At 40.3% G+C, this 18,860-nt stretch overlaps 1 protein-coding gene across 3 annotated transcripts in view; it reads right to left on the minus strand.

The window, feature by feature from the left end:
* Positions 1–18,860, minus strand: part of CDH20 (cadherin 20) — a 114,043-nt gene that overhangs the window by 38,547 nt on the left and 56,636 nt on the right. The window contains exon 1 of one of the 3 annotated variants that reach the window (XM_009971821.3): positions 12,560–12,690. The exons of the other annotated variants lie outside the window; for them this stretch is intronic. The gene's annotated coding sequence lies outside the window, so the exon portion shown is untranslated. Of the gene's footprint in view, positions 1–12,559; positions 12,691–18,860 lie in introns of those variants that run through there. 3 annotated transcript variants of the gene reach the window in all.

Raw genomic sequence — 18,860 nt, forward strand, 5'->3', positions numbered from 1 at the left:
ACAGGGATTTATCAAAGCAGTGCAAGCCCAGAAGGACCACAATAGTCTCTGGGTGTCAGTCACTTCATGAAGAAGCTGGCAGCTATTTGTGAGAGGCAGGGATAAGGCTCAGCTTGCTGGATACCTTCAGTCAAAGGAGTCCAAGATCTGTGTGTGCAGTGATTGCCTCTCTGTGAGTCCTTAGCTCCCAATATCCAATATACATTTACACTGGGAAAAGAAGGCTGAAGTCCTCTTCGCATAATAGGACACCTTGCCCTTGGCTTGTTGTCAACAGCAAGTTTTCTCAACAAAATCAGGGGGACATTATTGACAACCCATGTTTTGCTGGCAAGTAAATGTGGGGAAGGGCCTCCCACCACCCCTCAACATTATTTGAGGGAAACCAGTGCTGCCTCTGCTGTGCAACAGGAAGGGAAAGTGGAGGCAGACTATAATCCAGCAGCTAAGGTCATGCCTGGAGTTTTTACTTTAAGAAGTTCCATCTGCTGTACAAGTCAGTTGTTACATTTTCGTTCATGTGACAAAAGAGGTGATACAACATGATGGACCAACTCCTGTGGCAATGAGAATTCTGTTTGTAGGTGAACTCCCAAACCATGAATTCAAAACTAACGGTGCCAGATGTCTCCTGCAGTTAAGTTCAGGCAAGGATCAACAGCGCTCAGGCAAGGTAGTATCAAGACATGGTTAAATAAACTTGCATGGTTACCAGTATACCTGTAATGGGGCTATAGCAAAAGAAATCTGATCATCAGGATACTATTTCTGCACATGTGCACTGTATCAGCAGAAAGCAAAGTATGAACAGTGAAGTAAAGGTCAAGAGTAGGGACATAAATGCTCCAGGCTCTCTGTGATAACAGCTTTTGTCATTTCAATGTCACTCAGCATTGCAGTGCAGTTCCATGAGGAACCTTTCTTGAAAACAGTGTGCAACTTAGTGGCTCCCAAGAGCAACATCACTAAGAGCATTTCATATTCCCAGTGCAATCTTGTTCTGGGGTATAGCAACTATCAGGGAACTTCCCATCAAGCAATGTAAAGACTTGTAAAAGGATGTTCCTTCCCTGAGTACCAGTAAGTTCTCCATTTAATGCGAACTCATGGTGACATGGTCATATATTGTTGTAGGAATGGAAGAAAGCACTAATGTTGAGGTGGCACAAATTTTTGTTTGTTTGTTAATACCAGAGTTTCTGGTGTCTCATGCCTTTCCAAAACTGTGAGCAAGCATACTCAAACTCATCACATTTTGCTTCTCACCTAAAGGCAAATCACTACTATTAATAGCAGTGTTTCATCAAGAATGGTTCCTCTATCTCTGAGGCTGAAGGAGAATGAGATTTTTTTTTTCCTGTCTCAGTTCCTCAGCTGGTATTAAAAGAATGAAAGACACTGTTGTTAACTCCTGACCTGAGTTGCTGCTGATCTCTCTTGGGTTCTTTTCCTGCAGCTTCACCAACCCCAGGTGTGTACTATTGGCCTCTGGATCTGCAAGGCCTACTGGTCAAGCAAAGTATTGCTCAGCGATGTAAAAGGCAGTCATGTAAATTTAGGGTTTGAATTGTGTGGTAGCACAAGTGATGACTGAGCTACAATTAAGGTCATAGATAACCGAGTCTTTCAGAGGACTCATGCAGATGGCTTCTTCACCAGCTGAGTGTGATGGATGAGTATGGGGTCACTTAGACTGTAGACACAACTGTTGGTTAGGGTGATAGCCATATGCTTTGAGTGTGCTAGCTTGGTGGGATCTCTAGTCTTAAATGGACCTTTGTGTTTTTTGCTGCAGATGCATGATGCAGGCTTTCAGGCAGTCTTCTTCTGCCTCGGGCTGGGTAGTTCCTTGCAGGGAGATCAGGGGGACCAGTCATAGAGGAAGGTACTTGTTGGCATAACTGAGTGAAGCAGAACTGAACCTTTAATGGTCTCTTAACGCAAGTTGTTTCTTGGACCCCTTCAAAATGGGTTCTTAAGGACATCTGCAAAGAGGGACTCAATGATACTCTGCTTGTCATATGAAATGCATTACAGAAACATGTTTCATGGTTCACCACGGAGATGTGTAAAGGATTTAAAGGCAATAAAGGGAGGGAAATCTCGCTTTCCTTGCTCACACAAAAAAATTATCGAGCCCAGAAGGACTGCATGACCAAAACCTGTGGGATTTCTGCAGAGGGTATTTTATTTTTCAAGAACAATTTAAATGTTTCAGAACCTGGTTTGTTACCCAGAGTTGAGTACTCCATTGTAATAGGCTTAGCTGCATCTGTGCAATTTAGATCCGTGACCCAAAGCGAATACTTTCTTACCCCCACTTTTGTGATTAATATTTGATTATCAGCTCAGTTGTTTAGGTTACTTTCTCTGTTCTTGCCTTGCAAACATTGCTGAAAATCCTTTTTCTTGTCACTCAGCAGTTACAAATATGGTTTTTGGCTTCATAAAGACCCGTGAAGATGTGATTAAACTGTGTGCAACTGGTGGTCTGTACGTGGTACAAAGGAACTACCAAATTGTTCTACACAAAAGAGTCACAATAATACACTTTCCACCAATGCAAATACAAATTTCTCTTTTAGCCCATATTATGAATTAAAGCATGTGTATCCCAAGTGTGAGCTACTCTTCATGCTCCAATTTTAAAGACACCCCTCCCCACATATTGATAGTGTAATTAAACTATGCTTAATTGAATATCTAATTCTGGGCAAAGATGAAAAGGAAAAAAGATATATGTCAGAACCAACTTCTAGCATTTCTTGCAAGTGACCCATTTATCTTGCTAATTTTGAACCGAGCAGCACTTCGAAAGAAAGGATAAAAATATTAGTAGTTTGGATGACCATATGGGCACCCAGAGAGTTCCACCAGGATTGAAATATATTGTACTCAATACATATTTACATAAACACCAAGGAATTTATAGACAAAAAGCTCAAACTTGAGAAGGTTTAGTGTATTTGTATTAGTGTCATGTCATGTTGAGCAAGTGGTCTCCCAGAAAGTCTGTAGACTATTTACATTGGTTACATGCTTAAATCTTCTATACCTGGTCCTTCCAATGGATTTTGCTGTGTGGAATGAGCACTCATGTAGAATGCTGCAGACCTTAGTGGATCCCATGCAGCCATGTCACCTGAGTAGAGGTAATTCATTTGCAGGAGACATATTGCACTGAGAAAGTAGGTAAAAAAGAGCCACTCACTTTTAAACTCCCTCCTCCACTTTCTCTGCACATAAATACAGAAATATATGTGATATTTCTAATAGATACATGTAAGTGTTTCTTAGCAGCACATACACTGCGCTACAAATATGCTAATGGAAAATTATTTCTGTGTTTAATGACACATTTAAAGAGTTTTCCCGCACTATTTTGTCAAAATAAACCAAACAACTCAGAAAGGACCACAGCAGGAAGCAATTAAATTTGAGTGAAAGAATTCTCCAAGTGAGCTATTTACTTTGTTCCTTAAATTTCTTGTGATATTTTAAACCCAAGGTAGGGGTATGAGTATTGCAGAATTTTTTACCCCCCATTAAATGGATTATTTTTCACACATCACTTCTTAGGTTTCCCGTACCCTCAGTTGCTCGCAGCTTTGTCATAAAATGACTTTGCAATAACCCTGCAGGAGTGCCAGTCAGTAGGAAAGTGTAGGCTGTATTCTGCACAAGGCAGACCATCCTCAGCAGGTGCCTAACACCAGCCTCGAGGGATGGAGGCTCTACTGAGCCAGCATCTAAAATCTCTTAAGCAATTTATTCAATACCTGTCTCATTTTAGAAATCCTAATGCTTGCAGTACCTAAGTTAGGTACTTCTAAGCAGGCTGTCTGATTATAATTTTAAACGTTTTTGTACTACTTCCAGAACTTTGTATGTTTTATCTGTGGCCCAGGCCAGTCCTACTGTCATTACCTATTGGTATACTTACTGGACAGGTTTAAATTAAAGGAAAAATCTAGAGGCATATGTTACTTTTCTTGACAGTAGACTAGACCTGAACATTTATTTTTATTTTTACTTCATTTCATTGAGATCTTCATAAATACAATGAAACTTGACAACATACCATATGGTACATAAACATTAACTCAGAATACAATCTATTGTCATAAAATTACTTCTACAGACCAGTCAACAATCTCTCCTGGGACACATCAGTAAACTCATTTTGCTCAAGATCTGAAATCCTTCAAAGCTACAGAGTACCTGCAGAATGAAAAATCCCACAGAACAACAGAGAGAATCCCATCGTACAAATCCCAGCCCTATGGTTATAGATGCACAGAAAGATCAAAAAGAATGAAACACACATGATCACAAAGTGAACATTTCTGAATAAAATGATGCTGATTACTTACGTCAGGGGAGGATCTGATCCCCAGTTTTCACTCAGACTGAGGTACTGTAAATACTACAGTGAAAGAGCAGGACAGAAGTACAAGAGGGTTTCAAAAGCTCCATGCTGGTCTAACTAACTCTGCTGAAGTCAGCCTCAATAGAAACTAAGTGAGGCATTGCAAATACATTGCAAAATCCAAATAAATGCCAGATAAACAAACCCTTCTTCAATCAACAATGTGCAAAAATATATAATACATATGAAAATCATACTAATTAATCTTTCATTATTTAGGAAAAATTCCTTTTAGTTCTCACAGTCTTACGACTACTTTTGCCACGTTGTCAAGAAAAAGCCTGTACAAGTGACTCTAAATTATGACTTGATGTTAATGTAAACTGTCATAACCCTCTTAGGCTTATATCTTTTTTAAAAAAAACCATAAAGTCCTTCCTCTCCTGCAAAGCATGATCTTTCTTGTTTGCTTTGCAGCTGTACCAGGACCCTTTGCTCAGACCTGTCTCAAGGCTCCTAATCAGTGTAGGCAAAATCTGTAGTTTCCTGCCACGAATGAGAGGGCTGGGTGGGAAGGGTGGAATTTCCCGTGCTATAAAAAAAGGAAGAAGGAGAAGAATGGGTCAGGTGTGGGGTGAAGAGTTGGTGCCTGATAGAGAGCCAGGGTTTCTGTGAAGAGAATGAGATGAGATGGTGAATACTGCTGTGATCATCTAAGCTCTGCAAGCTGAGAGGCCAGCAGAGATAAAGCTGAGGGATGCAGCCTGCTGGCCTAGGCAGTGGAGTACCTATGCCCTGAACAGGACCAACTCACAACTGTTACAATCCTCTTTGAGAAGAATGTACTAATGCCTTCCCTCTATTTTTCATTTGCTTCCTTCTGGCCATGTCCCTCCCCTCGTCCACATCCTGAGCAGATGCCTTGCCTGACCTGCCATTCCCTACAACAGGATAAAACCTCTTCCTGTTGCACACCTGGAAGGAATTTTGAACCTGAGATATCTCTCTCTGTGCTGTATGGTGACTATGGTAGGCAATCATGTTCTTCATCTACAAAGCATTGCATTTTGGGTGTGCTAGGCCCCAGAAGATGTCATATTTCCATGTAGCAGTGAAAACCGGACTCTTTCTTATCCCACAGCTGCTGGATATTCGGCTCTCTGATATCACCTAAATGCCAAAGATAGAAAAAGTGTTTTCTCCTATTTGAAGACATGTATGAGAAGCAGCTGCCTGCCTGGAGCACATAGAAGTAATATTTCTTCCCATGCATGAAGATCAAAACCAATGATAGGTAAGGGCCTATGTACTGTCACTGGTGGAGACAACTTCCTAGTTTCATTATGACTGTGTTCCTGATTAACTAGGCATTTCGTACAGCGTTTTGACATCTCAGAAATGGACACAAAATAACCCACTTCCACAAGCAGCTGTTGAAGGCAAATAAATGAATGGGCAATTGCTTTTTCCAACCAGAAAACAGTACTTGGCCATCTCTTATAATATTTGTATGCACCCACTGGCACATAGTGGTGTTTTTTTTTGTTTTGTTCTGTTAAGATTGTGTTTGTATTCATAGAGAAATGATTATCTTTAACCTACAAAATAGCTGTAGGTGCTCTAAGAAGTGAAAATCTTTCCTCTAATTCATATTTCTTGAGTCTGGCATTGCTTCAGATGTACAACACTGGCATCTATACCTTGTCTTGACCTCACTGATTGCCTTGTCTGAGCATGAAGACTTGCTACCAACGAACAGGATGAACATTTTCAAGCCATCTTCAAGCTGCTGTCTATGAAATCAAACCAGCAAAAGAAACAAGTTTTACAGCCCCTTTCTGTCTGACCTGTTAGAGTCTTATCAGCTAGCTTGAAAGTGTTTCTAGCAATACAGAATATGAATGCCTAGCCTTCACAGGACACTTTCAAGCTGAAATAATAAAGTAAGAAGGAATAAAGAAATGTGGACCTAATTTGTCCCAGAACTGTTCTAATATAGCAAGAATAAGGTTCAAAAAGCCTATAAAACAACCTCAAATGCTTTGCATGACAGCGTCTAGATTTCGGTCTTCAAACTCAATTGTTGCAGTCTCTACAGGAAGTGTATGTGAGACATTATTTAATTTTCCTCTATAAATGTGACATGCACTAACAATACCCTCCATGAAGAAGACTCTATTATCTATTTTCGATCTTTTTCATAATCCACTGCAGGGACATGTTCCCAGCTTTCCCAGTCCCTCCCATTTCAGAAGGTAATTGTCCAAGATGAAGCAGTTCCTCTGCCTAGATTTCGCAATGGCTAAGAAGTATTAGCACTTACTAGAATATAAAAGATTTCTTAGGCTTCATCTTGCTGGCAAACTCTTGGCTTGGCAGTTTGTTACAGATGAATCTTTCAGAGGAGACTCTGAAACCCTGTGATCAGTTTATGCACTGAAGCATAAGCTTGGATTTCTTCCTTTTGACTGAAGTATCATTTTGCCTCTTAAAAAAATGTAGCAGTACAAATACCACTTTAAATTTCTTCCAGATTTTCAGCCTTTTATTACATCCTCTCTTTTTAAACTTGGGGGAAGCATGAAGAAAACAGAGTTATCCATTTTTACTTCATCTACTTAGCTTGATCTCAGCCAAAAGCCTGATCTAGTGCCCAGTGAAAATTGATGGTATGTTTAGATATTATGGTCTGTCCTCTCTCAAGCCCTATAGCCTACATTTTTGAAATCTGTTGCCAAATTAATCAGTCCACGCAGAATTTACACTCAGGTACTTCAGAAACAGGTAAAGCAATAGCCAAAACATGAGTGATTATCTTCACATGATTATAGAAGATGAGTGAATTCCTAGAGGACTGGCAGAGGAAAACCATTATACCTATATTTAAAGGATGAGAGGGCAGTGGGGAAGAGGAACCAGTGAATTATAGAGCCTTCATTCCAACTTCAATACGTAGAAAGTTACTGGAACAAACAACCAATTTTTCAGCATCTAGGGGATAATGAGGTACTAAGGAAGAGCCAACACGAATTTGTGAACAATTTGACAACAAAACAGTCTGATTTTCCTCTATTTGATGAGATCACTGGCCTAGCAGATGCAAGATGAGAAAAATGCAGTACATCTGGACCTTCGTAAAATGTTCCATACAACTCCACAACTCATTGTCAAAGGCAACATATGGCAATATGGCTTAGGTGAAATGAGAGTAAGACAGACTGGAAAACAACTTGACGAACCACTATCAGTAATTCAGTGCCAAACTGGGAGTCAACATCAAGTGGTCCTGCAGGATTTTGCTTCATAAACAGTACTATTCAATGTTTACGCTAACAGTTTGGATGATGCAGTCCAGTTACAAAACAAGAGGATGACATCAGGCTGGCAGATGCTGTAAGAACTTGTGAGGATGGGGCTAGAATACAAAACGATCTTGAAAAACTGGAGAAATGGTAGGAAATCAATACCAGAAAATTCAATAGGGACAAGTGGAAAGCACGAGCCATGGAACAGCAAAATCAAATGCCCAGGAATAGAGAGGTAAATAACGGCCTAGGAGTCAGCATTGTAGGAAAGGAGCTGACCACAAACTAAATAGGAGCCAACACTTTGATGCATGGGTTGTTGCAAAGGAGGAAAATTCCACTCTGTGCTGTGTCAACAGGTTGTTAAGCTAGTTGCTCATGTTGCATATGTGAATTGCTTTTACTGGCACCCTCAGCACAGAATGGCAGTGCAACACAGCTTAAAGGAGATATGGACAGACTCCCAAACTGCTGCCAGGAAGACAACAAGAAATTTGAGTAGAGGTCTGGAAAAGCAGGACATGTGAAAAGGTTAAAAAAAATTGTATTTGCTGAGTGTGGAAAAATTAGATTTGGGGAGGGCATAAAAGCAGACTTTAAAAAACTGTAATACATACTAACAGGTATAATAGGAAGAGTGGAGATCTACTTTTCTTCTTAGTTTCCAGGGACAAGTGAAGGTGCAATAAACCTAATTTGAAGCAAGTAGAATTTAGGTTAAAAGCAAATTGAACCTCTAAGGATAAGGTGGGTGAAATATTGGAACAGATGACTGATAGAAACTGTGAAATCTAATTTTTTTTTTAGCTTTTAAGAAAAGGCTAGAGAGTAGTCTATTGGAAATTGTTTAGGTGACCTCTGATCTTGTATGAGAAGCAAAAGACAGAAGGAATTTAGAAAAATCCTACATTTCTAGAACTCTGAAATGTAAACAAAATCACATCTTATAACGTAAAATGAAAGATTTGAGTGCTCATGATGTCTAGTCTTCCTCTATCATTTCTTTGGGTCTTTTCATCTGTTCCCCTCCTCCTCTGTTAGGCTGAACCCACATGTGCTGTGAATTGCCTCTATTGTGTAAGTACTCAAATAAATGAGTCGGTTTTACCAAGCGATAGAGAGAAACCTTGTCAAGCATGGACAGTATTTTTAAGCTTATGTGAACATACCAAATGAACCCCAGAATTATCAGTGCTTCTCATGATAATTAGAAAAAAACACGAGGGACAAAACTGATGCTTTTCTTGGTTGTCACAAGAAATTGGTCTTTCAAGGAAGGAGATGATCAGGACGTGCTTGGCTATACTTGCCATACTGTGTGGGTAACTGGGAATAAAGCATGCACTCCAGCTGCACTTTGGTTGCCCTCGGGGGTCCTCACTTCTATAACAGATATAATTTCATGACAGGTAAATCAGATCCAGAACCCTGTATACTTAAATAGTGTTCTTTTAGACTATCCCTTCAAACAGGAGGTTGTACCCTTGATCCCAACATAAGGACTTTTGTGGTGCAAACTACTCTGTAATCTCCTTAACTACATTGAACTGTCACCTTGCTTCATAAAATGACCACCAAATTATGTTTTATTGATTCAGAAGGGGCTTTTCTTTCTGCATTTGCTAATTGATACTTTATTAAAGTCTAAGCATGAAAAAGTGCTAACTAGGACAAACTCCCTGCAGCTTTGTAAGAGACCATTATTCCCCATTACCTTTCAAATCCCCATATAAGAAGATAAGGACTATGTACCCACTTTTCTCATTGATTCCTGCCTCAGAGTATTGGTTCACATTCTGTATCGTAGCAAAAAAAATTAACGGACCCTTCCTATTAAGCACAATATATTTTCAATAAAACAAAGTTTGAACCCCAGTGACTGCATCATAGCTTGCTCTGCAATGTCATGAGGCACAGTAAGACACTCCTCTTTGCGTTAGTTAAGATGTAAAAGAGACCGTAGCTATTTCTGCCTTTTAAAAATTGATCAACACTTACTGGTAGGGGTAGAAGTGTTCTTTTTCATGTCCTATAAACTCGCTTTTCTGTTTATCCACTGAAAACTGGCATTGATTCTCTCATTTTTGGCCTATGCAGTCTTACAGCAATGTTCTACATTACTGCATTTGATCTTGGATTTGCCATGTTTTAATGTGAAGTGTTTCAATGTGCATAAGACCAAATTTTCCCTGGCCTAGTCTCTAGTTTTGTACAGATTTTGCACAAGGCAAATCTTACTTGCTTTGCTCATTCACACCTTCCAGTTGACTTCAGTAAGAATATTCAGGTGAACAGAACCATGAAGATATGACCTGCAGTTCTGCAGAGGCACATAAAAGACACGTAAAAGAATTACAACACCTAACTAAATACTTTGTAGGTACAGATGTAGCTTTGGCATTCAGATGGCAGAGTTAAATGCCTATATTATATCATTTGTGCCCATTAGCCTATTAATTGTCTCATTAGCAACAATGAGTAACTGCAGGCACAAAATATGTCTGAAGAAACTAAAATTTTATTCAGATACTATTTATATTTCTGTGACACTCCTTGGGATGGAAGTGCAATATAAATTCACAGTATTACCTGTCAAAAATCTATCACCTCTTCTCCAGCCACTAGAATATCTTTCCTTCAAGAAATATTTTTCCTGCCAATCACACAATAATAAGAAAAATACAGCTTAAATGAAATTTTCTACTTTTTAATGTCAGAATGATCTCCACTTGCATAATGTAAGGGGACTGGGTTTCTTTATATTTCACTCATGTAAAATAAAATAGTATAATAAAATGTAATATAATATACCATAAAGTGATATAATATAATGGAATAAAATATGACACATATGGAAAGCATGGTGTCCATTTTCCCTAGAAGATATGACATGATCATGAATATGCATAATTTGATAATACCAGGAAGGGCAAACCGAACACACATGCAGCTCACATCCACAAGTCCTTGGACAGCTCTAAGACAGGGGAGTATGAGCCACCTTTAAGTCCACAGTTTGAGATGCACTGAAGAAATGACCAGATTTGATTCAAGTCAGTTGCTGCTAATTTCTAGTTAAATATCAAAGGCAGATTAATAAACCAGTGAATGCGACTGACTCAGGAAGCCCCAGCAAACAGTTGCCTTTTCAGGAAGATTTAAACAGGGAAGTGGTATCTCGCAAAACTCATAGAGTGAGAGCATTGCAGGCTGCTGGAGTGACGGGGAGATGTGGAGGGCCGGGCTGTCCCTGTCCTGAACAGAGGCAGCTTCAAGCGCCGCCGGCCAAGGCTGGAACAAGGGCTTCCTCTTATGTCCTCTGCTCCTGCTCTGCCCACCTGCATCTCCCACCTGCCCCAGCTGGCAGAGACGGTACCTGGGGTCCCAGCTTCGAGAAACATCCACAAATGGCTGTGGGCAATCAGTGGGTGCCTGGGTTACACCCCTCTCCGGCCATTCTGAAATGGAGATGAAAGACCCTTTGTGGCTGCCCTGGGCAGAAGCTGGGCACCATGAGGAGTTTGTACACTTGAAGTTCGGGCAGAGGAAAGCCTTCCTCTCCAGGAGCTGCCCCAAGGGCTGCAGGTCCCTACTCGCCCTGACCCGGGGAGGTCTCAGTCCCACTGCAATAGTGCCACCCCACTACATGGGGAACGTAGCTGGCTGGGTGGCTGGAAGGATGACCCCAACGGAGCAGCAAAATAGTCACTGCTCTTCGAACTGTGTCAGAGGCAGTAGGAGGAAAGTGAGGATTTCCCCGTGCGCAGGAGCCAGACTGCTTTCCTTGCGGAGGGTTTTAACAGGCATTTACCTGTTTCTGCAGCTTTTGTTAAAAAATGCAGCAGTTCCTTCTTTAGCGTTAATCCCTACGTGCCATTAATTTCAGAGGGTGGACTCTGTAGCAGCAGTTCCTAGTCATTTTGTTATGAAGAAAAACTGAACAAACTAGAAAAATGTGAACAGTGAATTGGAAAAAATATGTCAAGGACAGTAAAACTCTTGATTTCTGTGTTCGTATTAATCCAGTATTTCAAGAAAAGCTATAGTGTTTGCCCAATGCTATTAATTAACATGAGCTTCATCCACTCTAACTCTTCTTTCTCTTCAAAAAAACACATATATTGTTATATATACCCCATTTCGTTTTCCCACAAGACACATTTCAAAACAGCATGTGCTGTTTCTGATGCAATACCATATCAATCTGATTATATTGTACATAAAAAGATATGCCCTAAGATAGATCACTGCACAGATATTTATTTAGAAGGACACCTTCGATGTTGTGTGCACTAAAGAAATTTTAAAATTCTACTGAAATAAAAGTAAAATTCTGTGTCACTGTAATCAGTCTTGATCCATTGTGGAAGTCAGGGCTCTACACAAGTACCATTCTAATCTACTTCCAAATATAAGCTTCCAACCAGGCAGTCAAGACACGCAGATTACCTCTTTGAACAGGACTTTTCTGTAAGCCCAAACAGAAATGTATGTGCCTGATGTCTATTTTGCAAATCAACTTTTCAATTAGAAGAGTTTTACAACTTATTTAAGAATAACATATACATGTCACTGTCACTCTCAAGTAACACATGGGTAATGCATGGGTTTGAACTTACAGCGTCCTTGAACAGACATTGAGGAGCAAATAATGGAATTATTCCTGAGGCTTTATATGGATAGCAACAGACAGCTACCTAATATTTCTGAAGTACTTGTCCACATCTTAGAGAACACAGCATATTCGTTTGTTTCTTACCAACACAAAAATACAATGCTTTCTAAATCTTTCCTGGTTTTGACAATCCACTGTATTCAGTGAGAAGGAATAGCGAAAATATACTTTATGCCACTGAGAAAAATAAATAGTAGTGTTACAACATACCTTTCATATGTTTGCACTTCTCTGTTCTCCTGTCATTTGCTACAACAGCTCAGTTTACATACTGCCTTTCTCTTGTGCACTTCTGGGCAGTATGTGCAACAGGCGCTTCAGCAACTCTGTCCTCTTTTTAGCACAACTCGCTCTAAAGAAAAGTTTGGTTTGTATTATAGCATGCGGCAACTTCCAGGAAAAAGAAAAGACATCATCCCAAACCAGTCGGAACACTCTTTGACGATCTAGCCTCCTTCTCAACTGATGCACCAATATGTGAATGGGACCAGTAATCCACAAGGTGAGGTATACAGATACCATTCACTAGAAAGGGTGCTGGGAGAACATAAGCTACATGGGTGGATGGTGGGAACAATAGCAAACATTTCATGTTGAGATGGCTGGGAATGAATAATGCATGTGTTGGGGAAACAGTTGCCCCATTCTGGTGTGCAGAGGATGGAAAGAGTGGACGTGGGAGGTACTTTCCTGATCAAATTAGCATTTCTAATTAAAATCATCATCTGCACAGACCCAGAAGACACCATACAATGAGAAAACAATGTGCAAATATCTAAGGGGGAACCGGTTACCGTTATATGGATCCACAAAAAAAAGCAGCTCAGATATGAAAATAGTATTTTATGTAGGCAAGCAGGCAGTCAGACATTCATGAATTAAACGAAAGGACCAAGAGAAATGTTAGCAGGCTACATGTTCTTTTGATCTGGTATTGTTTAGATATACCATATAAATGAATGCTGCATCTCAGCTGAACCACCCTTTCAAATTATTGTTAATTAAGTAATAATCCCTGAGAAATCTGTCATTACCAACAGTTAGGAACTGGTTTATTATGTTTTCTCCAGGCTATTAATGCTCAAACACAGTGGCCACTAATTGCAATAAGAACTAATTTCCCTGGAATTACACATGTATTTTCTACCTATTTGGTGGCATAGTTTTTGTTTTTAACTTATCTAACTAGAGCATTGGTCAGTCAAAAAACCTATTATATAATTATCCTGCACAGAAACAAAAAGAAAACTGATTTTTACTAGCTTTGTAAAATATTAAACTTTTGTTGCGGACAACAACAACAGAGGTTATAATTATAATTCCTATAAACAATGCATCAGGTCCAAATCCAGCAAAGCTAGCAAAAGCATTTCCAATCAATGCAGTGAGATTTGGATCAGTCCCGACAGTTTCTTTAAAAACAAGGAGGGGGTCTGTTGTTTTCTAAGTTTCCATTATGGATCTTCTTCTGTAACATGTTATTAATGTAATGAGAAATCATTTCTGGGATGTCAATGACTGAACTTAGACATTTATTCCTGTCAGATGTTTTCAGTGTAGACAAGTTAGGTGGCCATAAGAATTATTATTAACTATTGTTAAAGGGATAAATTGAGAAAATTAATCCAAAGGCAGGGACAAAAATCTACCTGGAATTTAAAGTGATTTGCTCCACAAACACTTTTTTTGTTGGCTCAGGAGCAGGGTATAAGGAAAAAGCCTTAAAGAATAACTGCCATTGTTACTGCATTTTAAAAGCATCCACATGACAATTTAAAAAGAACTGCCATTTCAGCTATTTCTTGAATAACCTCTTTCTTTCTACATAATCTTGTAATATATTTCTTTCACCTTTTGACTAGCACTTTGGTTTTTTAAATAAACTTACACACTCATTTTGCAGGAAATTATATTTTAAAATGCTTCTCAGAGGTGTTTTATCCTAACAGACTCATTTGGGTTGAATTAATTTTGAATCCTGATTTACAGAAATAGAGGGAGAGGAAGAGAGGGAGAGAAAGAGGAAAAAAAAGCCTAGCTGCTTGTACCCCAACTCCAAAACACACTTATCTTCAATTTGCATTTCCAAATCAATCTAACAGTAACCCTTATCTGTAATAACAGAATTATTCTGATACTTCCAAAACACATACAGCAGCAGTGTAGTTATGTAGTTATCTGCTGGACTAGATAGTCAAAAGAGTTTCCTCTCCCTCTCTTCCCCAGCGCACAGTTTGTTTTCAAGCCTTCAATGACAGTTCCCACTTGACAGCTTTTATTATTATTTTTTTTTTTTTCCCAAGGTCCTCATCTCTCTTTTTTTCCCCATTAAGATGCGAATGGGCTGGTACCTCAGCCAATATGTCTATACATGCCTGAATAGACTTGCAGAAAAGCGGGGTCTCCTTTTGTCTGGGCCCGTATGGCTGTATGTCATTCCGCACCAATAGGCAAGGGCTCCTCTCTCTGTGGGAGATTTCCAATAATTGCCAGAACAAATTAAACTGGGGCTTATCTGTTCCTCTCTCTTTTCAGCCTGAAAATGGAGGAACAAGACCAATTTTAACTGGTGACAATGCAGTGTAGAAATAGATTGGATACAGCTTGTGTGAAGTCATGTTGTAGACAGCAGCAGCAGGACACCGCTTTGAGGAGCGAGGTGATGTTGTGCTACATGGGCTCGGCTGATCCTTCTGATCTGACAAAGAATAAAAAAATGAGTTGGGAGGTTAAGAGCAGTCCATCTAGTCACCATTGTCATAGGTGAAGACGACTAAAGGGAGTATTTCTGATCATACTGGAGTGGACTGGGAAGCCCAGAAAACCAGAGTGGACTGCAGTGTGTAAAAAGGACAGATGTGGCATATTTTGAAAAATAAAAATGAAGTGTACAATGAATTTCGGATATTCCCCCCACGCATACACAGCTCCTTTCTCCGCCTTGTCCCCCACGATTTACACCTTGTGCCTTAGTCTAAAGGCAAGCACCATGAAGTACAGTCTTTACACCTGACAGAGCAACAGTGAGAGTTCTGCCCTGTCTCTGTGGTGAGCATTTAGCAATCTGGGGCTGAAAAGAGTGTATTAAGAGATAATATAGTTATCAGACATATTTTCTATAGCAAAGAGCTGTCATCTTCCCTTACAGAGGAGATAAAGTGAGTTCAAAGCGCTTTCTCCAGGCAAGACTGACTCAAAACCAAGCAAAGGAGATGAATTCTTTGACAGTGTGTGACAGACAGAAGTGTGAACCAGCAGATTTGAAAGGGACCCTTAATTCTTGGGGCTGCTGAATGCCAATGAGAAATATTAGGATCTTCTACTGACCAACATGATTACTGCTATCAAATGAGAATATATCAAACACCTTTCAACATACTGTTGTCAGTCAAGCTCTAAAAAGCCATCACTCACTGTAAACTATCTTCTCAACTACCATTCTGCCTCAGTCAGGCTCTTTTAGCCCCCCAGTTGGTGAGAAACTAATAGTGGAAAAAAAAGTCCAGCAGTACTGAGTACTGTCAGCTTTCCTTCTCTTTTTCTCTTAATCTCTCATGTTCCTGCTCCACATCAGAAAACCAAGAAGGAGGTTGTGATACAGTCATTAATGAAGGACAGAGGATGTAACTTCAAGTAACTGGAACTGGATGCAACATCTATCAGTAAGGTCACCCTCGTGTCCTATTATGGGATGCCAGAGAGAAGAGATCACCACCTCCCTCTCTGCTCCCCCTCATGAGGAAGCTGTAGACAGCAATGTGGTCACTCCCCAGTCTCCTCTTCTCTAAGCTGAACAAACCTAGTATCCTCAACAGTTCCTCATAAGCCACGCCCTCTAGTCCTTTGACCATCTTTGCTGCTCTGCTTTGGACACATTCTAATATTTTTATATCATTATATTGTGGAGCCCAAAACCACACACTGCACTGGAGGTGAGGCCATGACAATGTCAAGGTGTAGAATATTTGGTGTAGAACTTGGGACAAATGTTCACCTAACACAATAAAGTTCAAGGATCTTGCTTTTATCTTTTGTACAGATGATTACATTTTAACATCACATAAACATAGTAAAAGAGGTGAAAACACTGGGGAAAAAACAGACACATCAATAAAAAGTAAAATGCAAAGTCACATTGTCAATTTGTAATGTCAATCCTGAGAGCGCCCCTTTGATCTTAATAACTTCTGTAACTTGTGAATATTAAACAAGCAATTGTGTTTCTTAAACAGCCCATAACTAAACTAATTACCTAAAGAGATGGTATAATTTTAGATCATTTTTAAATGTCTCTGGAGGAAGCTATGCAAAATTCATAATAGGTTCATTTTCCATTAGGTACTCAAGAAAAAAATTAGCAAAGTATAAGTTTTACAGTGTGATCTTCAGTTCTAAAAATTGTGAACAGTCAGCAAAATTGGAATGGCAAATCCATTCTGAATTGACTTTTTTTTATAGTCATAAGCATGTGAATTCAACCTTTTCAGAAGCACGCACTTCAGAGACTCTGCAGTATTTTAGTCCCATACATTCTCATTACTAGATATTCTTTTTGATCAAGGTGGATATGGGCTAGTCACCATCCAGTGGACGAATGCTCCCATTCAAAAGGGGTATTTTTAGAGCCCAGACAGAACTCAGGTTCTCTGATTCCGACTTGAAAACACAGCAAAGTCAATAAAGCCTACATTCCTGCAAAGACAATGTGATCAATTTCAGTCATTATTTCTAGTCTAGAAACGTTTCTTACTTAGGAGGAGTTAGTGAAGGAGATTCCATGTCTATAAAATGGGCTAGATTGTCATTGGCCTTAATAGGTGCCACGATGGAGAAATATGAATATGGAATAAAATTGTCCTTTCTTTTTATAAAAAGGCAAATGCAAAAAGAGAAAATAAACTTTTGCAGAGAGATAGAAGAGTAATTGCATGTCAGGATGAAGTTACGGATGACCTCTGAAGCAATTACCAACACAAAGTGAAGAAGAGGCAGCGCTCACGGGGGGAATTAGCACCCATCTGCCTGCCCACTGGTGACCTCTCTTCAGAGCCTTGGGAAGAGAGGACTGACTTTGCTCGTTGTGGCGCTGAGTCTGCTCGGCCTGCTACTTTAAACAGGAACAAAACTGGCTGCTTCAAAAGGCATGAGGTGCCTTACCAACTGGCCTCGTGGCTGGGCAGAGAACAAAACTTTCTCAAACTAGTCACAGCAAAATTGAAGTCTGTTAGTCCTTTATCGGCTCATGGTGACTGTCGTTAAAGGCTTAAAAAGTCTTGCTGCATTCATCGTGAGGGCAGCGGTAGCCAAAATCATGTTTGTGCTGGTGGGGCAGTGGCTGCCCTGCTGCTCCCCATCCCTGGAGGTGGACAGCCCTACTGGAGGGCTCCCTGGCTTTCCTCCGTCCTGGCAGTCCTGGCAGGAGGTACGAGGTGCCCCTGCAATGAAGCAGCATCGCCAGCCACGCCAGAGGAGATGACAGAGAGAGGAGCCAGAGCCTGGCTCACCCCTTTCCTCTTTCCACTCGTTACTGATGGCCCAGTTAATTTCTTGCACAGTTTCTCCCTTCAAAAACTGGAGGCAACAGTGAATGCACAGGTAAGGGGGCCTCTATTTGGATTGGAGCAGGGGAGCCTGACTGGATGGAGAGCCCCAACCTTCAGTGCAAGAACAGATGATGCCTAAGGGTGGGAGCTCTCCTGATCCCATGACTGTGCTCCTAGTCTCAGTCAGCTGCTCCATGCAGCTACTTAATTTATCAGCACTTTGGGCTGCCCTTGGTTGCAAATTAATTCAAAATCTTCTTCCCCTCTGAAGCTCTAAATTAATTATTTTTGAACATCAGGCCAAAGAGTCTTGGCTTTCTCTTGACAGGACAACCTAATCCCCTCTCCCGTCTGTTGAGGACCACCTGTTTTGCAGTTTGATGTACTGAGGCAGAAATGACAACTGGTTGATCTTGACAGGCATTGTAGCTGCTAACCTCGTGCTCAGAGCACCGGGCTCTCCGAAGTCCACTGCAGTTGCTCAGGTTTTCTCTTACACTTACAACATTTTTTTTTCATGATTCAGCAAACCTACAGTGCCCAAATAGAAGTAGACTCCTTCCTAGATGCATCCCGCAGTGGCTTTTAAGCACTCATGTCACTGCATTATGATTCCCAGGGCTTTTAAAAGCTAGAGAAGGGCTGGAAAATGTCATGAGTGGGAAATCCCTGAGGAACGCCCACTTGCCACAGATACTTCTTACTAATTCTGCAGATGGCATGTTCTTTCTTCTGAACAGGATATTAAAATAAGCTCTTGCTTATGTGAGGCTATTAAAAGATGCAGTAGTCCTTCCAACAAGGGCAGTGGTGAAGTCTTCTGTGTCCTTTCCAAATTCCAATTCAGCTAATTACATGGGTAAGGCACTGTGCAAAACTCCATCACTAGATGCTTGATTCCTGCTAATACTTTCTGCCTAACTAAATTTTCTCTGTTGTTTCATCTGTGTGTAGCAGTCATCTTCAGT

Source organism: Tyto alba, unplaced genomic scaffold (genome assembly GCF_018691265.1).
Source record: "Tyto alba isolate M040663 unplaced genomic scaffold, T.alba_DEE_v4.0 Super-Scaffold_48, whole genome shotgun sequence".
Lineage (NCBI taxonomy): Eukaryota > Metazoa > Chordata > Aves > Strigiformes > Tytonidae > Tyto > Tyto alba.